The 23,880-nt window shown below is 42.4% G+C and overlaps 1 protein-coding gene and 1 long non-coding RNA gene across 4 annotated transcripts in view; both read right to left on the bottom strand.

Moving 5' to 3' along the window:
- The window catches only part of LOC108626994 (uncharacterized), a 97,492-nt gene that overhangs the window by 29,083 nt on the left and 44,529 nt on the right, over positions 1-23,880 (bottom strand). The window lies entirely within an intron of this gene.
- Positions 18,991-23,880, bottom strand: part of LOC113464604 (uncharacterized) — a 21,452-nt gene continuing 16,562 nt past the window's right edge. For both annotated transcript variants that reach the window (XR_003389452.1, XR_003389453.1), the window contains exon 3: positions 18,991-19,263. This is a non-coding gene — a long non-coding RNA (uncharacterized LOC113464604). The remainder of the gene's footprint in view (positions 19,264-23,880) is intronic.

Genomic DNA, 23,880 nt, shown 5'->3' with positions numbered 1-23,880 from the left:
TTCTTTTTAAAAAATGCGTTTCTAAAGTGTATAAACTTTTGGGATTGACTGTATAGTCAATACATCCTTAAGGAAGCATTGTGCCTGAAATTATTACAGGAAATTCACATTTAATTCAACGCATTCTTTCCCTCCTCGAAATTAGCATTAAGATGATTTTAATTATATCCGTCCCTTCGATTTCTCGCGATCGAGATAATCAAGTGACCCACCCCGTCCTGAACCGTTCCAAGATTCTTTGCTCAGTCTCCTCTCTTAACGAAGATCCTTCTGTGAAATAGAAAGGTCGGAGCAAGGTGTTAATCGAGTATCGAACAAACGAGAGTAATCAGCGTCGCATCCGGGCAAAGGCCGATAAGAGGGGCTGATAAAAATTGTAGAGAACTCTCCTTTCTCCGAACGCAAAGAAATTCCCATCTACGGTTGTTTCCGAGTCGATTAAGTGAATTTCACCGTATCAGTTTACTGACTTTCATCGCGATACGGGATTAATACCACGAGAAAGTCGGCCCGATAACTTTATACTTAATAGTTTTCAGGTTTTAAATAAAACGGTTCCTATACATTCGAGTTAATAACTATTTTTAACCAGAACGACAGCAATAAAATTTCGTTCGGCGACAGTTTTATCGCTTTTTATATATCTTTTATTAAGTTAACTCTCTATGGCGGAGCAGGATTCCCATCGATATGGGTGATTTGCAAGCGAGCCACGATTGCGAATAATAAAAATACTGGCCGTCGGAGAATCGGTCGTTGTCGACGCGACGCGATTCGAATAATGGCCTGTAAAACGATCGAATGACAAACACGCGGCACGCCCGATTCGATATCCCATCGTTTATTATCGTAAATTCGTGATTCGGACCGTGTACATCCACCTTCACAAGTTCTACACCCGACTACTCCTTGCCTATCGATAGCCCTGATAAATAATCTATCATATCATGTATAGTGATAAAGTTCAGATGATATATAAGTTTCCAAGTAATAATTTCACGTAAAATGGCATTATTTGGACACATCAATCTTTTACATTAATTCATTCGATGGATGATGGATTGCTAAAAATATTCAAGGTTTGACAGAGAATTTAGCGTTTGATTAAAATACATATATCATTCGTCTACTCGTCGTAAAATTTGAAAGGTGTACACGTGGTATTAAATCGTGGGCGTAAATTGCTGGCCCGAAATCTCGTCAATAGCGAAACCCGCGCGCGTTTCACCGATATTTCGAGGCCCGGCAGTGGCACCTTCCTCCGTTGCCCCGGGGCGCGGACACGAAATATTCATGAACAATCTTGCGGTAATCCGGTTCGTTCGTTGTGACGTGATTCGATGCACCCGAGACACGTGTACTATGCGCTACCTTCGACGCGAAACGTAATTGTCCGTGGAACGTGAGCGAGAGACCAATGCGACCACGAGAGATAACAGCTTATTGTTAGGGAAATTCTCCCCTTATAGAAATCCAAACGAGGAATAAGTAAGTGTAGAACCGATCGCTCGAGATACTACAGTTAAAATTGTTGCTTTTACGAGTATTAACTGCGTCGTAACTGTACTTTCGCTTCCTCTATCTTGAGAAATTTTGCAACTTGGAAACGCAATTATTCCATGGTCTGAATCAACGTGCAGCATAATTTCTGTAGAAATAGCAATGGACTTGGTCGTGGCGCTAAATAATGGCTTCTTTCTGCCTCGGAACGCGAACTTGCTAGACAAGAAGTTACGCAACAAGCGACGACGAGACGGCGGCAGTCCCATTTGAAGCGTATTACGTTTCCGTGTTTCATTATATCTAACTTTTCCCGACGCTTTTGCCGCGGCGTAAAGCTCATCCCCATCGGTGCTTCCTTACGCGTTCGATATTTACTTTTTTACGGAAGCTCCCTCGCGCAACGCGATGTAATAACCCTTTGCAACCAGGTCACGGAATTTTCTACCCCCGTGGCGCACCTGCTATCGCGCCACGGAGGCGAAAGCCGTGCATTACGTCGCGCCCGAGGAAAAGAGCTTCATATCTTCCGGAAGACGTCTCGCCTCTCGCGTGAATCTCGCTAACCGACGAGCTTACGAACGTCGTCGCAAGAAAACGTACGGGCTTTCTGATTCTTAACGCTGATACTTAACAACTTGCTAATCTAAAATCAACAACTGAGGACTGGCTCAAAATCTCATTGACGGTGTCTGGCATACTTCTGTGAGGTTGAACCTGCTACGTTTTATCCCACGAATTTAGTAAACGTTTGAAGCCGTGGTACGCGCGTATGCCGCGGGAAGTAGAGGCGTCGGGGAAACAATGAGAAAGCGAATGAAACTTCCTACGTGTTGGGAAAGCAACTTTTAGGAAGTAGGGTGTATGTCAACGCGGAAATGTCCAGGTGTCACCGTTTTCAAACTAACTAACGAAGTTAATCTCGCTACGGCTAAGAGCTTTCTAAATTAAAAGATTAAAGTAAAACGAGTGGGAATAATTTTTATATACGAACGTTCGTAAATGCTTTTAACGTAATGTTGTGAAATCGATAGAAAATGAATTCACTGTTGTATAGATGTCGTGTAACAGAAGTTAAAAGAAAAATGTCAAACGATAAACAGAGGGTTGTAATTGCTAAAACGATCCGAAGCCATATGTGCTTTCTACCGAGGGAAACGCGAGCTCTGTGAATTTCCTGCAAGATTCCTTAGAGTTACGAGTTCCCCGGGGGGAGGTTAATCCCCGATGGAAAGAAAGTTGCGACGATGGTAAATACCGGAAGTGGCGTGTACTTTTCTCTTCGTGCTCTTCGGATGGAAAGGAAGCGAAGGAAAGCAACTTCCTATGTACTGTTCTCATACTTTTACGATGCTTTCTACACTTCAATAATTCCGTCCATCCGATGTGTACGAGATATTGTACACTAATGAACGATTTATTCTAGTGGAACCGCTGATAAACGTAAATGAAACGAAGTCTATATATCATCGTCACTTGTCAAATAATAAATTCAGTGATCTAAAGGTTTGACATTTCATTTTTCTAATACTTCAAGTAAGTATAATAAATCGTGAGTTATCTTCATATATGAAAATCTTCAATAACATTTGTTGCCGACCACGCGAATCAGCTCATATATATTTTCATACTGTTCAGGAAATAAATTCGAGCGTATTTCACGGTGCGCGAGCCCGTGAGAAAAGATCGTGGATTTAAATGAAAAACGACGACTGGTACGTCATCGGCCCATCGAATTCTCCCCATACCCATATCTCGGTTTCCCTTTTCGTAACTGGATCCCGGTAATGACCTCGTTATTTTTCTATACATCCATCAGAACGATGTCGGTCCGGAGATCTTTTTCCGTTAATTATCCTATGGGATGCTGGTGAAAGCGAGAATTGAAACGCGATGCGCAGTTTTCCCGCACAATTGTTTAGTTAAACTCAAAGGATCAGTATTACCGTAGGTTCGATGAATTCCAAGTACGATGGAAATGGATATTGCAATTGTACGTAAACACTTGAAGTTGCGAATTGTTTGACAAGCCTTGGCTACAGAGAAACTAACCACTGCTTATTTTGTCAATTACGGCAAGTGACTGGAGAGAAACAGAGAAGTCGTAGTAAAGCTATCCGTTAAACAGGTTCGGATCTTGTAGAGAATATGTACGAGGCGAGCGTGCGTCGCTTGCGAAGCTTTTTAAAAGCCGCGAAAGAGCAGAACGAGAAGTGTTTGGCGTGGTCGTAGTCGGTCGTTTACCTCGTTACCACGGTTTGCGCGGGCTTTAAATGTCAAGAAGGGCTGCGAGCTCGACGCCTCCGTAGTTCATGTACAAGAGTTTTCCCCAGCCAGTCCTTCGGCACCTTACACCGGTTCTACTCGCTGCAAATGCGCAAGCTTTTTGACGTTTCTGTTAGACGAACAAGATTACGTTCTCGAGTTCACAACCAGCAAGCAAATTAGAATTCGTTATTTCATTCGAGGATAACTCATTTGATTCGAGGGGATCAAAAGTGACAGTGGGAACAGACAAAGATGAGATTACTCAATATAATCTACGGATTAAAACATCCCCGAATGTTATAATCTGAGAATTAACCCTCCTCTCTAATCGCACTATCCCGATTTTGCTTCAATTTTGCCCTAATCTCGTTTTAACCAGAAGTGCTATTATACAACGGAGTAACATGCTTATGCTAGTTAGACGCTGGCCACGACTTTAACAAGAGTTAATTGATGAAAGGCGCGGTACGAATTAATGATTAAAAAATATATCTCGGGGCTCCCTAAATTTTAGTTTCTGTTCAAATGGATATTGAGCAAGGGTTACGTAAAAACTGGTTACTGGATATCGGTTCTGCGGTCCTTCTGTACATAAATGGCAATATTATTGCGGGAGTACTGCGGAAAAATATGAGTCGATCGATACGGTGTCCGCGTCTCGTATATCGAAATCGTAGACGTTGGCTCGCGGTCTTTTCAGTAGGTACACCTACATATCGATATTCCCAGCCCGAAGCTTTTACTGCAAGCCCATTTACGTTTTCCACCAACGTCCTCGTGATCAAAAGGTATACGTATTCACAATCGTAAAATCAATCTCCCTACGAGTTTCCTATCTTCTGTGTTTTGGGAAGCAGGGACTGGTCTTTAAATATCAAAAGAAATATTCTGTCTAGAGGTGATCATTTCCTTTGACATCGAAGTGATGTAGATGGTGAATGTGAAACTCAAACAGACAGCGATTAATGCTAATTTTAATTGAATACGGAAATCGTTGAACCGGTTCAATTCTAGTCGAGCGAATTTTTTAATTCACTTCCAGGACGCGGATCTCATTTCAGATAACGAAACTTTTCGTCTTTAACGAACTCCGGCCGAGAAAAACTTTTGGATTGCCCCGGGTTCCCGCCGTTAAAACGCCTAATCGAATCCACTCATCCTCGCCCCTTTTATTTTTCTTACCAAGCGAAACTGGTCGGAATAACCAAGAGGCGTCGAGTTGAATTTTTTAATATTTGTAGCAGCAGCGTATACTCTATAAACACTCGGTAAGTCCTCCCCGAGCTCCGTCGATTCTTACCTTCTCCTCGCCGAGTTTCGACGACTTCTCGTCCCCCCCGTTTCTTCGTCTGTCTCTCGCGAGGCCATTCAGACTCTTGTAAGACAACAGGCGACACATGTCGCTGGTCAAGTCGGGCAGACGGTTTCTACTCTCGCCGCACTGGAACTTCTGTTGCGGCATCTCGCTCCTCGGCGGGTCTCCCCGGTAAACCGGAAGTTCCTCTCTCCGGCGACAAAGATCCTCATTTTCCTCGAGCTCGGCCGGCGCTCGAAGTTCCGAGCGCTGGCTCCACGCGTTTCCACGCAGATTACACTCTGATCTCGCAATGTCTTTAACGATCGATCTCGTTCGATTGTTCACTCGTTATCTCGTGACACTCCGCGAGGTATTCCTGATCTCTGGTAACATTTGACGAGAACGACGCAAGGGCAGGGTATTAAGGGCACTTGGTCACCGTGAAATTGGGGCGATCGAAAAAAGAAGAAGAGGAAGAAGAAGAAGAAGAAAAAGAAGAGGAAGCAACTCCTTGGCACAGTTCACGGTTTCCCACTTGGTTCTAACCACACCGAGTACACAGACCCGCTTTTCTTTTCCCGGCGGCTTCTTTAGCTTAGGAAGCTAAACCGCCTCGGCGCAACGTCTTTCGGCCGTCGAAACGAGCCACGAGGGTGGCCCGGATATTTTAAGAAATCGAGGACACGTTCCGATGAAATCAACCAAACTGATCTTTCCTACCTTTGCCTGACGTTGCGCAATTTTGTTGTATACTTGGTAAAAATTTCATCACATTAGAGTTTGCATTCCAATTTCCCTCAAAGAGAAAAATTATGGAAACGTAGTTATTTAAAATAACGAGGTGAATGTTACAGTACAAATGTAGAGTAAACTTCTAAAAGAATTTTTTAAACATAGACTAATTATTTTGTTAATATAAACGATCAATCTTATCAATTTCTATCGGGAGGCGGATGTGAAAAATCGGACGATCGCCGAACAACTGACGAGACGCTCTTAAAGAAGAGACGGACCAGGCAGAAAGGTTTAAAAATACTCAATAGGAACGTGGACGAGGTTGAGAATGCTCTAAAAAAAAAACCAGAAACGAAATTTGCCATGCATGATTTCTGGAACTGCCTCACGGTATTATATCGTTGTACCTAGCTCGTGATTTATCGATGATTTAACTCCGTGATTAGTCGGCCATCCAAATTACGCGAATAATTCATCTGTAGCATAAGCTCCTCTGCAGAATTAATTATCGATCTTCGGACGATGGCGATTGGCCAGACGTTCCAGCTTACATTATTTTCCCGTGTACACGAAATTTGTTAAAACAGTGAATCGGATAGGTTCTTCAATGCGCGTATTCGCGGTCCGCCAGATTTCAATTGAAGCAATCTCGTGGTCTGAATCGGTTACAAATAACAGAGAACTACGTTCCTGAAAACGCAAACCGGAGTTTAAAGAGCAGTTTTGTATTCCGAGTAAAGCATTTTACATTTAAAAGGCAATGTAATTTGCGTAACGAAGACCGAACGATTTTTTGCTCTGTCTCTAATTTTGGAAGCCGCGGAAAACGAAAGAAGATGAGGATGAGCAGAGGCAATATCCGGGAGACCGCAAATTAGGCTCTAAACGAGTCCAAACAGGGCGTTGTTTCAGAGGCGATAATCGTTGCCGGAGGTAATAGAGACGCGGCTTTACCGTTACTATCGCAGTTTGCGAAAGGAGCAAATATCGGAGCGATTGAACCCAGTCGCGCTCACCGATACGTACTAATTACTCTTGATTGCATGTTATCAACACCGTTTTATCAACGCGAACGAATACGTATAAGCAATGAATACAATCTCCAACGATTTTCACAAAGAATATATTCTCCACATCAACTATTTGGTCGTTTTATAGGAAATCGTCAAGAATTTTCATCGATACAAATGAATAGTATAAGTAGAAACGAATAGAATCTCGAAAGATATAAATGATTTTACGGTAACTCAGCAAAACGAAATTGAGTCGCAGCGTGTCAGATAAAATACAAGCTCGAGGTTCTTCCACGAAAACGCGACTCTAAAGTTTATTACGCGAGACTCCGGGATAAAGGGATTCTCGCGAAGACGTCGCCGGGAGTGCGAAAACTTTCGCGCTCAGCTCGTTCCAACGATAAATAGCGGGCTGTGTTAGTTGGAAACAGCCGCGTCTAATTATAATCGAAGTTTGTTCAGTTAGCAATGAAACGTAGAAGAAACTACGTGTATTATTCATACCACGGCTTCGCCAAATGGCAAACTAATGCAGCTTTAGTGCCTGTTAGATGCTAATTGCATCGCGGCGTTAGATATAGACATCTTCGAAGAACAATTATGGAGATCAGTGGTAGCTTCTTCTTCCGAGACTGTGTCGGGTATCAATCGAGTTGACAAATTTCATCTCGTTTCCTCTTCTTCTTTTTACATGCTTAATTTTCCCACGAGATACTCCACTGCTAAAACCGGTAAAAAACTGTAACGAGCAAGAAGCTTTACTCTATCACGCGTATATAAAAGGGAGCCGCTGATACGGTGAAGAGCATCCAACCGGAAGCTTTTCCGCGGCGAACTTTTGTTCAAGTTTTCAAGGTAAAGCCCGCGTTGGGAACCGTGAGGATAAATAGAGAAGGACCGAAAACTCCGGGAAAACTCGGGAAGCTTGTCGTTTCCCCCAAACGTTTCCGAGCAATGACCACGAAGAACCACGGCCAATTTTCCAGCCGGGCCGCATGACTTGTTAATTACCAGAGAACTTCACCGATGTTTTTGTCGACAAAAAACCAGGGTAAATGAGATTTCGTTGGAAAAATCCGGTTTGATAGAAAATGTTTTCCCACGGATAATACAGCTCTATTTTCGATGATTTCAATTATTTTACTCTTATTTCTACTATGAATATGTTCTACGTCGAGAAATCATATAACGTTTTGCATTTTTATTAATACTTCTGGTTGGAATCGAGGGGCAATTACACTATTTTCGCAATAAAGCCAGTAATTGCGACTGTTTCGCTACGGCCATTAGAAACTTCGCTGGAAGTCGTTCGAAAAACGTTACGAGGAAGCGATCGCGGCTCGATTCCAACGCCTTTACGACTCTCTCCCTGTCCGACGACGACGGTTCGCTCGATTTACTACTACGGTCTCGCGATAGCGATTCCTCCGTTCAGAAAATGGGTCACGAAAAAACTGAATTCTATTATCGATAGAAGACGCCGCGGGATTATCTATCTATCTTGCATTCAAGAAATTCTGTTATTCCGACAAGAATGGGAGTGTCAGCAAATTTTTGTCGAATAGGAAAGAATCTCGCGCCTTTTATGATAATCGCGACTAAGATTTTTGTCACAAGATTATCCATCCAGATTCTGGATCCATTGTGGGAGAATCGTGATCGTCAGCAGGAATCGGATCGTACGATCGAATGGGAATCGATTCGTCGACGGGGACAAAGACACGGAAATCTTGCGAACGACGATCTTATTTACGACGCCGTTCCGCGGTCGTCCGCCGGGTCCAAAGATTTTACTCGCGTTTTATGTGGATCGCGCCCGATTTCACCCTGCTTTCTGGTCCGGTACACTTGATAGGACAGCCCTTCTGACGGTGAATACATTTCACAGCGAGAGATTCTCAAGTAAAGAGATCGTTACCAATATCCGATAATTCTTCAATTTCATGGTTTGCAATTGCATTAATTCGATTCAAAATGCAGTTTGAAAAGTAAATTTCACGTACGACGCATACAAAAACTGAAAAAAAAGATATTAAACGTGACTCAACGGAAGAAAGTATTTAAACCTTCAGGAGAGTTTTTCTTGTTTGAACTCTCTCTTCAGAAGATCAGTTTGTTAACTTGAAGAACGAAATGTTCCCCACGGGACTCCTTGGGAAGACTGTAGGAAAATATTTCACTGTCTACAACCGCGGTTCGCTAATGCTGATAAAATGAACGTACGCGAAGGTTCTTTCATATTTGATAGAAGATAGCGGCGGGCCGCGTTATTAAACCGGGCCACGGCAAGAAGCTCGCGTAAAACGTCGCTGAATAATTAACGCGGCCCGGCTGGCTAACGAGAACCTGGACACAAAATTTCCAGTTGTGTACGTCTGCTCCTCCCACGCCGAAATATTACCGTCCCCGTTTCAATTGCACACTGCTGTTGCATTATGCAAACCGTAAACTGTACATTTGTCACCCGCGACACTGCAAATTGCTCTTTCTTTAACTTTAATCGACTGAATTTTGTACAGCAAGTATCCCAGAAGTAGAATAGTCTAATTTTTACAAGAATTTAAATAGATTAATAATACAGATAAGATATACGAATATCAATCAATGTACTTTTTAATCCCCTATTTTGTGGGGCTCTAACGTCCTGATTTTCATGCCACTTAAACAATACCAATATAATGGGAAATGCACTAAAAATGGCTAAATTCTGATTAATAAATGAATACAAATAAATTTCACGATTCTTAACCAAATGACCAATCCTAAAGGTGGCTACTTCAAATCAGTGGTCACTCCTTTTTAAATAACCCGAATAATTTTGAACGATTATCGATGAATTGAGAAGGAGCAACTATGCAAATTGGGAGCCACACCCTCTTAGAATTATCGAATGATTTTCTGCGCAGATCGTTTAATCAATTCCGTTAGGGACATGTAAGCCCGACGAATGCTCTCCTCAGGCTCTTTGCTCGACCATCGTCGATCACATCACATCGACTTTTTTATTTTGTTTCGGGATTCGTTCCGCTCCATTGGGTTTGATGGCTCGTTTGTTCGTTCGTTTGATTCGAAATTTTTTCCGGTTCGCACTCGCAAGTATTTAGTAATACTTCTAATACTAATACTAGTAATGTAGTAATTCTTCTGTTACTCTATATTAGATTATTCTGATTTTGAGTCTATTTGTATACTGCAAAAAGAGGATGCGAACTGTACTTAGTCAGATCAGAATTTTTGTAAACCGACTGCAAATACAATGGATATTTCATGGAATTTGTACTTTAATTGTCATTTTGGTTCTTACTTATAATTTAAATGACAAGTCTGTGAACAACAAAGAAACATGAAAGTATTTTTGAACTCAGGAATGTATTGATTATCTAAGCAATGTCTATCTATATATGTTGCGCACGTGGCTGATGGAAGCACGAGAGAAACTCGCGCTAACGATAAATCTGTCTGTGTGGTGGGAAGTCGTAAATCTTGCCAAGCGAAAAGAGATGAAAATCATGCACAGTTCAATACTAGCACTTTCTACTGAAATTCCTTCTCGTTCACACTTCACTACGACTTCTGCATCAAACGGAATAATTGGAAAATTCTAAGTTTCTTGGCAAAAATCTAACGACTAAAGTTTCGTAGATGAAGGATCAAAAAAAAGTAAAATTGATTTGCTGGACGAGCGAAAAGATCATTATCCTCGGACTGAGACGCGTGGGTGTACTTGTGTAGGACGAGTATTTTACGATGAATACCTGGAAAACTGACCAGCCTAAAGTAATATTCTCCTAACGCAACTAGTTGCAATTATCTAGCGTGACTAATAACCGTGAGCAGAAGGAACAGGAGGCAACGAGAGCGTTGATTTTCGAATCGTTATTATCTAGATCGGAGAGCCGGAAAGCCGTGATCGCGAGAAAGGTGTTAGAAAACGATCACCGATTTGTTTTACACACAGTAATTTTGCGTTCGAGTTTCAAAGTTGGTTTAAAGTATACAGTATCGTCGACGGAGGTCAGCTACTTCACGTTTCACTTTCGAATACCGGGGATTCCTGGTTCAGTGACGTCTTTCATTAGACTACGATGGAAAGTCTATCCTTAATCATTGTCAAACATTTATAGAATTGTAAAATAAGATTCGATTTCCGTTTTCGTGTACATGACTTTCACTGCGATTACTATCTTTAGAATTTTGAAATTGATAAGATTGTGGCCTTGGGAACTTTGAAAAATTTGATAGTTGTAATCTATAGGGATTTGCTTCTCATTTTTTAACTAAAATATAATTCAACACTTCTCACAATGGAAGGATCGATGTATATCAAATATATGAATAACACAGGATCACTTTTGTATTTCAATTCACTGCGAAATGCAACTGCACTGAGTAAACGCACGGCACAGAAAGTCGTCGGAGCACTCAATGCACTTCCTTGATACTTTATCGAAAAAACGCAGATGTTAACCGGCCTTGAAACGTGTAGAAGAATGTGCGAACTGTCTGGGCCACGTGATATCGGAAGGAAAAATCAATTTTCGCGCGAGGTACGATGGACCAGGCGTTCCACGCTCGCCTCGAATGCCTGCCCGACTCGCCTCTCGACTCGCACCGTGCTCGATACAATCTATTTACGAGTAAAAGCTGCTCGCGTTGCAGTTGCATGCCTCGCGCTCGCGGCTCGCGAACAAGTTTTCAAACTGCGCACGTGTACTCGCTATAACCGAATCGAGACGATGACACATTCGATGAATCATGAGTAGAGCCCAGTTGGATTGTTCAAACAGAAATATGTGTTCGACTATTGACAGAAACCTGACTAATGTGAACGTAGAACGAGAATTAATATGTACCTCCGCGTGAAACGAAATAAAAAATGCAAGTGTTTAATTATGACTTCGATTTATTAAATTGCTAGAATGCAGCTGATCGATGAGCTGCATGAAAATTCATATGAAGAACTTCTATGAAATTCATCAAAATTCATATCAAGCATCGATTAATATAAAATCAGAAAATAATATAAAAATTCGTTATAAATTTTTGTACATTGATAAAATTTTATGCTCACGTAAATGAAATATTTGTGAAATTTTTGAATGAAAACAGAGTGTAAATATTTTTTACGATATGAAAGCAACCATCAAGATTGCACTCCGACCTATCAGAGATACACTTAAGGCAACTGTCTTCTGTGAGAGAAATGTACGCGACAAAATTTGAAGGGATGCACTCAGAATTCCTTTAAATAATTCACCACATGCGAAGAGAAAACTTGTGTGAAACGAGCCGTATGTATTCCTCAAGTTGGAAGTTCGCCGGTTTGAGAACGTGGGCGAGTGTACACGCCCACACGCGTCTCGCGACTTCTTTCGCCAACCTAGGTCAACGTTTGTTCTGTAACGAGTACAGGATAAAACTTCTGAAACGTCTACGTACGAGAAACTGGTTATTAACAGAACCTATTAATCTTCAGATCGATAAGCCAGTAAATCAAGTGAGACATAGCTACTGCAAACGAAATTCGAGGAATCATTTTAATTCCTAAATGAATTTTTTGCTTCATACGAAGCTCGAGTTGAATTTGACCCGGTCTTGCAATTAGAATATTGTCCGGTAGTTTAATACTGAGAAAAACGGGGCTCCGTGAATTATTAGACAAGAATACGGGACCAAGAACAGGCTTCTAGTTCTGTTAAAAGCGTCGTTTTACAGCGAACGGGCGCCCGTGATTCACAATGTTCCCGGAAATAAAGGTGATATGCAAATGCGGGAGTAGCGTAGTTATTCTCGTGCGCACGGCCGCGCCTCTCTCGGCTATACTTCGTTTCGTTACGATAAATATTTCTTCTGAAATACCTCCCGAGAAACTCCTTCTGCAGAAACACCCGAATCATCATTTAATCACTTTAATTAAACATTAAATACTGTACTGACGGTAAATTATTAATAAAATTCATCCACTTAATATTTTATTGATTGCATTTTATCGTTTGATTCCTGTCTGAAGGGAATCAAACTTTTCCCAGCTGGAAGCGTCGAGTTTTCACTGATTTACATTCCTCGGTAGAGGGATACGCGGTTCGATCCCGCAGGAAGAAAATCCGCGGATTTCTGGTATTCGACTGACAGGAAACGCGATTCGAGAGTGAAGAACACGTGTAGCTTTATTCGGTACGACGCGAGCCCCTGGGAATCGAAGGCCTCTTGTTTATGCATCGCGACAAATATTTCCAGAGACAGTGTCTCTTGAAACGAGCAACAAAAATTCAATTCGACAACTCGCCAAGTCTGCGAATCGAATTTGACGGGTAGAATAACAATTAGATACTTTGTTAAGTTATATTTAATGAAACGATACGCAAGAAGAGAGAGAGAGAGGGAGCAACAGTAAATAATTCTGATAAACTGAAGGTTGCCGAAGCACTTGCATATTTAATTAGGGTTAAGCACGAAGGCAAACAGAGCAGAGCAAAAATTGTTTGCATCGCGAGTTCTTATTTAACTTTTCAAGACGCGGTCTTCCTTATAAATAATCATTAGCCGGGGGTTCGTTAGGACGGAAAGAAACAAAACGGGCAGCCGCATCCCCTCGCAGCGATGCATAACGTCCTCGGGGAAGAAAAGGGTCTTGAATTTCGTTACCGAGAGCCGCCTCTAATCGACACCCTTTGACCTCGTATTTATGCAAATGAACCGTGAATCAAGCCTTCCGAGCGGCAGAAATTATCGACTTTGGCTTCGTTTCCGCTGATTCGATGCGATGGAAAATTATCATGGACCAATGAATTGATTTTCCCCCTTCCTTATTTTCCCTAGCAAATTATTTACATAAAATATTCTAACTACGTGTCTCTCCAATTTGTCAATTAAACTGTTAGTTGATTATCTGCAATTTTCGTGTAGTTTTTAACTGATATTCTTTTCCCAGAACTCGCATTAATCGAAGCATGATAACGCGAAGCTCCGCGTATTCATGCTCATTTCCAATTAAGTCAGATCAGTTTCGAGGTACTTAATTGATATAACGTGTACATCCCAGCATGTGTTATCGCGTTCGTACCGAATATCGGTCACTGCCAATCAGGCTCTACCGTCGATTACCTGTCACCTGTCCAGATTTCCGGATTGTTCTGTCGAATTGATCGATAATAATCGACAACTCGAGAATTCTTTCAGTATCGTGAGAAATCGAAATTTTCAAACGTTTTTTGTTAACCATTTGTTAATTAAAATATCCTTCGTACTGGAAACAGGCTATCGGGAGAAAAATATCATTGATCCGCAATAACGTAGAATTCCATTGTAAATTTAATTAACCTGCGAATGAAATTGAAGTTACAGTGGCTAAGCTTTCATGCAAACCGTTTTAATAATAATAAACGTTATCGATATTGAAGTGACAAAAGCTTGTCGATTTTTTGTCTCTTGAGTAACTGTGTGAACTTTTGAAAAGCTAAACCAATTGACACGATTGGAAACTGCATTAGTCAATTGAATTCAATTAACACAGATTGAGAGTGAGGGTAACATGGAGGATGATTTTCAATTGGATCGATAACTGTTACCAGTATTGATCAATCTGATTTGTCGCCGAAGATAGGAGATTGTTCAAACAACAGGTGGTCCTGAGAAAGGCAATTAATCGAAGGAGGACTGTGAGTTACGTCCGATCTCGTTTCTTACGTCGATCGAAAAAATTAATAATGTGGATTTCAATTAACCTCGAGAGATTAATCGCCCTCGGAAAATTGACAAATGCTTAAGAGAGAATTGAAGCAATATTTTCCATGAAATTAGAGATAAGACATGCCGTGTCTTATCAGTTTCCGCACTGAATAGATCAAACGAAATCCGCATGAATTCTTGCAGAAATTGTTATCTGTACGAAAGATGAGCTCGATTTTGAATCTGTAAATAGTTTCCGAGAGAGGAGTATTTTTCAGGGCGAGTAGCATTCTCAACCAAGGGAACCAAATGGTAAGGAAAACGAAGAAAGGGGAACCCGGAAGAGGTTCGAAGTCACGTAGGTAATCTGGGAGAGCTGGGAGGAAAGAAGGCAACTCTTTCCTCCTGGCTGAAACTCGCGAGGAGGAGCGCGAAACGAAGCGGCGGATTTCCCGCAGGAACATTATCATTTTAGCCAACGGGGATTGCAGCTCTCGATTATCGATTTGAGGTCGGCACTCTCGTCAAGTAATCAACCGCATCGTTCTCCTCCCAATTTTTTGCTTGCTTCCGGTCTAACAAAATGTAAGCTCCGCTCCGCATCGTTAGCGAGGAATTCCAAGATGTGGAGCTGCAGCAACGTTTGAATAATATTCTGGTAATACAAGTTTAAAAAAATCGTGACGAACATGATTTCAATAGAAAAATGTTCGGGCATCGATTAACCAAAAAATTCGAGCAAAGATGAATTTTCGAGTTGCAACTGGAATTCGGAGAATGAATGGATTTAAATCAAACGGTTTTTAATTAGATTTGGAATAGCCGATCAAGAATCGAAAAGCGCTTTTATCAGCGGTGACACAAAGCAGTTTCCAGGGTTGTTTGTTCGTTGCGAACGAGCGAAAACCTGGCCCTTGAGTTTCAAAGAAAGCACACACCAGCGGCGGTACGCGGCAGCGTAAACTCGTTAACAAGTGCAGTAATACGCTTTCAACTGTGCCGTTTTACCGTGGAAAAGAACAATGCGTTCTTCGCCGGCCGTGTATCGCGACGAAAGGATACAAAGGAAACGTAACAAACGTTCACAATGAGAACAATAACCGCAAGCCCTTCCTTTATACTTCATACTTTTCATAAATTCAACCATCTGCGATCTGTTTAAATGATTAGAAAAAAGCTTTGTATTTGTAATGAACAGAACCCGAATTCAATTCTCTTCTATTAAATTTTTATCAAACGAGTTTTGAGAACCCTAATGGCAGTTGTCATTTCTATATTCACAGTATATTGTCATTGCGTTCTATTTGTTAGATTTGACAAGGAAGAAAACTATTTTTCTGGAATGTCAAGAGTTATGGTTAATATTTAGTAAAATGAGAATGGATGATTCTCTACCCTCGACATTCGGAGGAATGTAATTATCATGCATTAAAGGTCGCGAAATTCCACGTTGCTCCCAAGACTACGAGGGGCAAAAACTTTGGGCTCGTTGAAATTCTCGACGAATCCCGGAGGAGACGCGGGTGGGAAGTCCGAAAATTAAATGAAAATTAAAGAGGCGGGACGCGGAAATAATTCTCAGCCTTCAAAGGGAGCTTCCGTTCTTCAAGGAGTTAATTACGTTTCTTCAGTAATCTGCTTCCCCCCCGTGTCCCAAAATATATATTTCTCTTGGCACCGAGCGTTAAAGCTCGCAGCTTTAATCTCTGCCGGCGCTAATCCATTACTTACACTATTTGCACACGACTGTTAAAATAACAGATTACTTTATATGATAAGTTAAATATATGAGATCGTTCTCAAGTGGACAAGGTTTTGGACAAACAATTATTAATTATACGATCTCGTTTTTGGAATTGGCCTTCTATCGCTTTAAAGCCCGACGTATCTCGGTGAAACAGATTATTTAAGGTTCTCAGAGATCCCGACGAAAGCGGAACAGGAAAAAGGATAAGGCGGAAGTTTAAACGCGGAAGATCGATTTGACTTGGCCTGTCGACGTTGACGCGTCACGTTGAGGATGATTAATGCCACCAGGTCCCAGAGATAAACCAGACTGTGGTTATATTTGTACCTTGGAACTTATCAAAACTCTCGAAAGACTTCAGATCTTCGAGCCACGGTCTCTCGTCTCAATCAATAACTTAATGGACGCCGGACGCGATGTCCGATCTTTTGTAAAATTGTCCGCATCCGGTGCTATCGTGGATTATCCACGATCCCATTGAGCCCGTTCTCGCGTGATCGTTGCACCCGTTTCACGGAATATCGATGTCTGTTTCGTAAACACGATTGTATCTTGAACGCGAGAAACCGGTGCAATTAGCATAATTGCTTACTGCGGCAATTAGACTGCTCCCGGGAAACTGTCGAGACGTTTGCTTTTCCGTTCGTGGAATCGCGTTAACGATCTCGCTGTGTATTCCGAAAGGAGGGAAAAGCATTTTTGACGGACAATTCCTGTAACGCTATTGGAAGGCCGCGAGGGAGCAGGTGTAATTAGAGAGTCAAGGCCTTCGGTTAAAATTCACGCGAAACGATAATTCGAGGCAACAGGTTGGCACACCATTGATTTTTCACCGCGACGCTTTTCGAGGTCGTCTCGTCTACGGGCGACAGTCGATCCACATTTCCAAGATCGAGGGCATGTTTCAAATTATCCGCTTTCACGTTTGACGTGAATTCGGATCAAGTACGCACTCATAAACAGAATTAATTCGATTTTTCTTTGCATTTCTCTGTTGACAGTCTATTTGTACCTGCAAATCTCAAATACATGAACTGACGACTGATAGTACTTGATGTTTAGACGGAAACTGTGTACTCGCTAGAAACAATGAAGCGAAGCTAGCGTTCTCGAAATCGCAATTGGATCGCTATCATGGGACGAACGGAGAGACATTTGCCGCCGTGTTACAAGGCGTATAGATCTCATTGAGATCGGTTTCCAGCTACGTTTTACCCGTCGGGGTCGACAATTGATTAGCCGAGTGGGTCACGTGACCTCCGGCTAAATAGGATGAATCGCGTTATCAACGACCCGTTGATAGGATAATTTCATCCCTTGTTCTACGAATCTAACGTTACAAGTACCGATCTCTAACCATTTTTCAATCAATTTACTTTACTATTTATTAAACCGCATTTATAGAAGAAATGCATGTGCAGAATGTGAATACATTTTGCAATGTTTGAAGGATAAAAGAAATGTTTATGAACGTTACATTTCTTTAACTGATAACATAAGTTATCATATTCTACTGATAAAAATAAATACATAGATTCTGTTCTAGACACGACACCGAGACAACATAGAGACTCACCACGAATTCTCCACTGCCGAAGCTCTGTTGGGATCCCTCGGGCGTCATCGCCAGGTCCGCGACGATGGACATGGACGAGCTTCTTCTGGTCTGATGGTGGCACTTGTGAGGCCCGTTCATCCTCTGCGTGGCGTAACTCGAAACGCTGTCCTCGTTCAACTTTGATGTCCATATCTCCTCCTCCCGTTGCGGCGAGCGACTGATGGTCCTGTGCTTGGTGAACCTCGAGATCCTCTCGGTTTTGACCCAATCGTGGTTGGGTCTCGGCTGTCTAGTGATCGTCTGTAGTGATTTCATCGCGTTGAACCTCGAAAAACCATCTTCCATCGCTGCGGCCCACAAATGATCCGGGAGATCCTTCGATCCCAGCTGCGTTTCCACGGATTGTCGATCCGAAGAGGATCCTAGGCCCGACGTGGTCGGCGTGTTGGGAAAGAATCGTCGATACGTGTCTTTTGAATCCTCGATGTCCGTCGAATAGAAGTCGCCGTCTCGCGACTCGAGCGATCGGTTGTTCTCGTGGAGATTCAGCGACGAGCCGATCCCCGTTGACGTAGTTGACGTGCGGAAGAACTTCGTCTCGTTCGCGGACGTCCATATCTCGTCCGTGATTGACGAGTCGATGCCCGTTGAAGTGTTAGGCGTTCTAAGAGTGATATCGTTCTCGATAGTTTCGTGTCGTTTAATGACAGACGCGATTCGTTTCGTAAAGTGTATTAAATCGAAGATTTAAAATCTCTGATTAAGGATTGTATTCCCGCGTATAAGAAAATAAATGTTCGGTTAAATACAAAAATTGTATTATTGATTGGAATCCCTGTCATTTAATTATTTTCAAACGAATCTAGTTAAATGAAATGCTAAGGGCGTTCCAAAAGATGTCTACCTGTAAGAGAGATTTCTCTCCTTCCAAAGATCGTCAGGTTTGGACGTGGCACTAGCTAGAGTGGTATGATGATTGGCATAGGAACACCTTTGAGGGAATCCCATACCGTCATCGAGACCGGCCGCCCAGAGAGACTCGAGGGGTAGGTCCTGGGTGCCGACCGAGGTGCCCGTACCCTTGTTGCTCCCCGTCCCGGACCCGTGTTTCCCCCCGTTCGAGGGGAACACCCTCTCGGCACCTTGAAGGACGCAGCACATGCTTGTGCCACCTCCCCCGTCCCCGCCGACCCCGCCACCCTGCTCCTCCGCCTCCGACCCCCTGGAACCAGAGCTTTGCAGGCAACCTATTGTGACCGAGCTTTCAAGCTGCTCGCAGGCCTCGACCCCTTTTTCAAGGGGCTGACGACCTTTCCGTTACTCCTCCCTGTCTCTGCGAACTGGCCTTGCCAGGCCCGATCTCTCTTCAGGGTCGGCCCTTCATCTCCCGTTGTTTCCTCTTCTCCTCTCTTTTGCCTTATCTTTCAGTCACTCCGCTCGTCTCACAGGTGAACCGCTCGAATCTCCTTCGGCGTATCTAATCCCAACACAATGCCGTCCCCTTTAACGTTTCGTCGTTGCAGAGTGAAAAAAAGGTAAAATAAGGAACTAATGATCGTCCCATTGAACGTGAACTCGAATCCCCAAATCGCTTGCACAAGCAAATTGTTAGCGACACTTGTTATTTACCGAGCCGTTCGCAACTGATCCGTGCCGTGGAATGATTTATCGGGGCCCTATTCGACGCGCAACAACCACCACGGGACGATTTACGACTGATACGCGCGCGGCTCGTGACATCGGGCCACGAGGTCGAGCGTCGACTACCTGCGTCCCCTTTCCCCTCTCCCTCGGTCGATCAATGTTCGAATTGAAAGGTGTCCTCGTCGACGAGAAAACGGGTCGGTACCCCCCGGCCGTGTTTTCATAACCCTGTTTGCGACTTCTCAACCGCTTTTCAAGCCGGGATTCCTTTTTCGTGGCCACGTATATGAAATTTTTATAGGAATACGGGTTATCCTCGGATATTTGATCAATGCTCCGGTTTCTTATCAATACCTGACGTCTCTGATAAATATCCTCGTTGATATCGCTACTTTTTATTTCTAGTACAAATATAGAGATTCTGCTTTGTCATGGAAAACCGTAATCACATCTGGTGATTTATAGGTAACCGGGAAATTCGCTTTCGACCCACCGGTTGATGAGGATTTACGGGGTGAAAACAGCACGAATAAGGAGCAGAAGGACCGTGGAAACGAGAACTAATGGTCGATACTCGAAAAATCGGATGATATCGCGAGGCATGCCATTAATAACGCGCTTTACGTCCCCCGGTAATTTAGTACGCTCGCGTTAGTATAAATTCCCTCCCAAACCGTAATCCCAACCGAATTTGCATTTCACCTGATATCGAAACGGGTATTCAATTTTTTAACGCGGATCTTCCCACGGTTCAATGAAAATAAATAATTAAACTCAAACCGACGACAAGCTTTTCAGTTGATAAATACTATACGGTAACCGTTCGTATATATTTTACAGGGACGCGTGTGTTGTAATAGGAATGTGAGTAAAACTGGAAACGGTCCGAGAAATTCGGTCGCGAATGTCTGAATCCACCGTGACCCATTTTATTAAGTCACTCTTTCGTACAGTGAATACGCGTACTCGCTTATGGAAGGATATTAGACTGCTCGCAGAGATATAATCCTTTTCCGGAGCGCGCTGCTTTCAACGATTTTCAACTCGGAATTCTCCTAGGACCTCGAATCCCATCTTGATGCGTCTCTGAAGCTGCATTTTTTTTTCGACCCTCCATCGAGAGTACTTTTTCTGAGTTTTCAATATAAGAATGTGATATCTGATTCAGCACCGTTATCAAAACATAAATTCTTACCGAGGTGATCTGTCTATTCCTGAATATTGCAAAACGAATCGAAACTATTTAATTTCTATTAATTGACTGAACTATTATTTTAATAGAAAGCAGTATTAAAACGAGAAATCTATAGAGTCACGAAAGAAATTCGTGGAATTCTCGGAAATCGACGGGGAATCGTGAGACTGAGGGATGTAATAAAGGTAATTTCTATGGAATTCCACGTGCCGTGGGTCCTCGACTCCCAACAGGCTTTCGTGCATAACGTTTTAAAGAAGGAAGATCTCTGTGGGTTCCGGAGACGCGTTAAAAAGAATACACGACAGTTTTAAATGTACTTTCATGCAGTTCTCAAATACAAAATTTCTGGAATAGATTGCTCCATCGTTCCTTACAATTCTTCTAGTGGAAACCGTTCTAGCTTTTTGCACAAGTTGAAAGTAATATTTAACGTGTCTCGAAATCCGGGACGATGAACGGGGAAGAAAATCTCCTGGTTGAAAAATTGTTTTTCACCGGCTTTCAACGCGGCGACAATGCTGGAAAATTAAAGCGTCGTCAGGCGTCGAATATATGCTCGTGAAATGTTTGAAATACGCCGGGGACCTTGAAACTCCGCAAAATTGAGGCTCGAAACGCTTCGTCAACCGTCAAACGTTAACCAAACGAGACGTTTTCTCGTTTGCCGTCTAAAATATTTCAGCTGCCTTGAAACTCTCGGTGAACGTATAAGCGCGTATTCAAAAATTTCGAACCACAGTATGAACGGATAAGCTATGGAATGAAAATTGTGTCTTTTATCGACATTAGTTTAATTTGGTACGATTTATCTTTTGAAATAACACGGTACATGGGATGGGAGTGGGAAATGGGAGCAATTGAACCGCTTTAAATCGCTTTAATTGCTCGTATCGCCAGCGGCCCTCGCGATATAATCGTTCGCTTTTCGAGATGTACAGCTGACAAAATTGCGTGGAACACGGGTTCATTAAATTATCAAAGAGGGGATGAAAACATATTTCCTTAGTGTCCGTTTCATTAATTCGATCATGCCTCGTCATTATCGCTAATACAGTTTATCATTTCGCAAATTTGTATAAAATATTTCGTGTCGAACTTGTATCATCAACGTGTAAGCGCTTTCGGACGACTGTAAAACGAATCTGACAGAACGATAAGTACACGGGATTGTGACGATAAATTCGCATTAGTATACTTTCGTCGAGGTATCGATAGGGATCGCGCGGAGACAATCGCAGGAAGCGCGTGACTCATTGAACGAAACGATCCCCCGTAGGTGTAAGTGCTCCCGTAAGACCTTTATCGAGGGCAATAGCTCCGGCCAACAACTCGTAGTTATCGTCAATTGCGGCTGGCGATAGTCACGGACACCCGGCGGAAGAAACCGTTCAAAGGCGCATTGGAGAAAACCGGTAAAGGGGTAATGCTCTCTCCGACCATTTGTATTTCATTACCTGACAGGTGAGCAACCGGTAGCGCGATTAACCAAACGATGGAAATGCTATCCACTCAAATATCTCGTGTCTTTCGAATATCATACGTAAAGGTATTTAATTTCGATGAAGTTCATAAACCATTAGGGAAGCAAATATCTTTTTGTGTAAACAGATTCGACGTTGAATTTCTCGTAATGTACAAACGAAATAGAAACATGGGAAGTATCTCCGGGATCCAATCTCAGTAAAATGTGTACAGCGATGGATATTCGGTAGCAGGTAGTAGATACCGAGGTAACAAACTGCGAGTGAAGTTACAAGTTACAAGCTTAGCAACCCCGTTGCCGTTTCTACTACCGCCGGAGTTAGATACCGGCCTGGCAATTGCCGATACAACTATTACAATATCCAGCCAGCGGTAGTTACCCGGGCTGCCACAAATTTCGTTTAATAGCTGTAGCTCGTAAAGAGAGATACGGATGCGAGCCACATGTTGCACTCGTCGGGAACATTGTCCAACTTTCGAACCAATGACTGATATTACCAGATTGACGAGTTCCACGCGAAACTAATCATTAGTAACATCGATTTAAAAAACGAAATAGAATTGGAATTTGTTTTATGCTTTAACAATGCCTATATACACTCCTGTTCTTTTATGTATAAAATTTTTCTATGAATTCATCAAATTCGCAGTGCGTTCGGACTCGCGTCAGTACAATGGAGATGAATTGTAGAAAATGTTTGATGAAATATGGTTACTTTGTACAATGCGCCTGTTGTTTTAATTTCGAATCGAATTGGTATTCAATTATTGCGAAACGAAAGCGGCTGCCATTGACAGAATGGGTTGCCGTGCAACGTGACAGATGCTGATTAACGATCCGTCTGGGATGAACACGCACGCCTAGGTAACCGTAAGTTCGGTTAAACTCACGTGGATGTTACGTCACGATTAGAAAAACCGAGTGCATCGTCGTTAGTTCAGGGAGATCGTTTAGATAGCTCAATCACGTAGAGGAGTGTCATTCAATAGAAATGCATAATGTTACAAAGAGTTCTTCTTTGTATAGGTACATTCACCGTAAAAGAGCACAGGGTGAATCAGTAAGAAATGTTATTTAAGGATGTATTGGCTATACAGTCAATTCCAATAGTTTATGTACCTTAGAAAAACGCATTTCCTATAATTAAAAAGAAATCAGACGTCGGAAGAATAATACGTGCTAAAAAGTGTAGAAGGAAATATCCAATTAATTATTGACGCTGGCGAAAAGCTTTTTACGCAGAAGTTGTAGGCACTGACATCCTCTACAAAGAAAGATTCTATGCATTTTTTTTCTAATTCCAGTATTTAACGAGTTACTATCATTATTTGGCATTTTATTGGCATTGAACTGACCGTCCCACCGTCGAAACGGCGAACTTTTGGTAAAAAATTTCGTTTTTCCTCAATAACTAATGAATAAAAATTATTGGAAATGAATATTGGCATTTTTATTTCACGATCCTTGACCAGATGACCGAATGACCAATCCTGGTGGTGGCTACTATTAGTTAGTAGTCACTCGCTTTAAAATATCGCGATAAATGCTGAAGGTAACGAATATGCAAATCAGGAGCCGAGCCTCCCAAGAATCGGCCAATCATTTTGCGCAGACGTCATTTTGCCCAAACCGTCGATCGCCGAGAGGGTATAAATACAGAGCCCCGACGCTCCTCGAGTCACTCGATCGGCCGGTCGAGTTACCCCTTTTCCCACCCCATCCCAGTATGCGTGTGCGGTATGAGTATGAGTATGAGTATGAGTATGAGT

The sequence above is a fragment of the Ceratina calcarata genome, unplaced genomic scaffold (assembly GCF_001652005.2).
Source record: "Ceratina calcarata isolate Rehan_Ccalc_2016 unplaced genomic scaffold, ASM165200v1 scaffold436.2, whole genome shotgun sequence".
Taxonomy (NCBI): domain Eukaryota; kingdom Metazoa; phylum Arthropoda; class Insecta; order Hymenoptera; family Apidae; genus Ceratina; species Ceratina calcarata.
The sequence above is the reverse complement of the archived record's forward strand: the minus strand, read 5'-3'. Positions and strand labels throughout refer to the sequence as shown.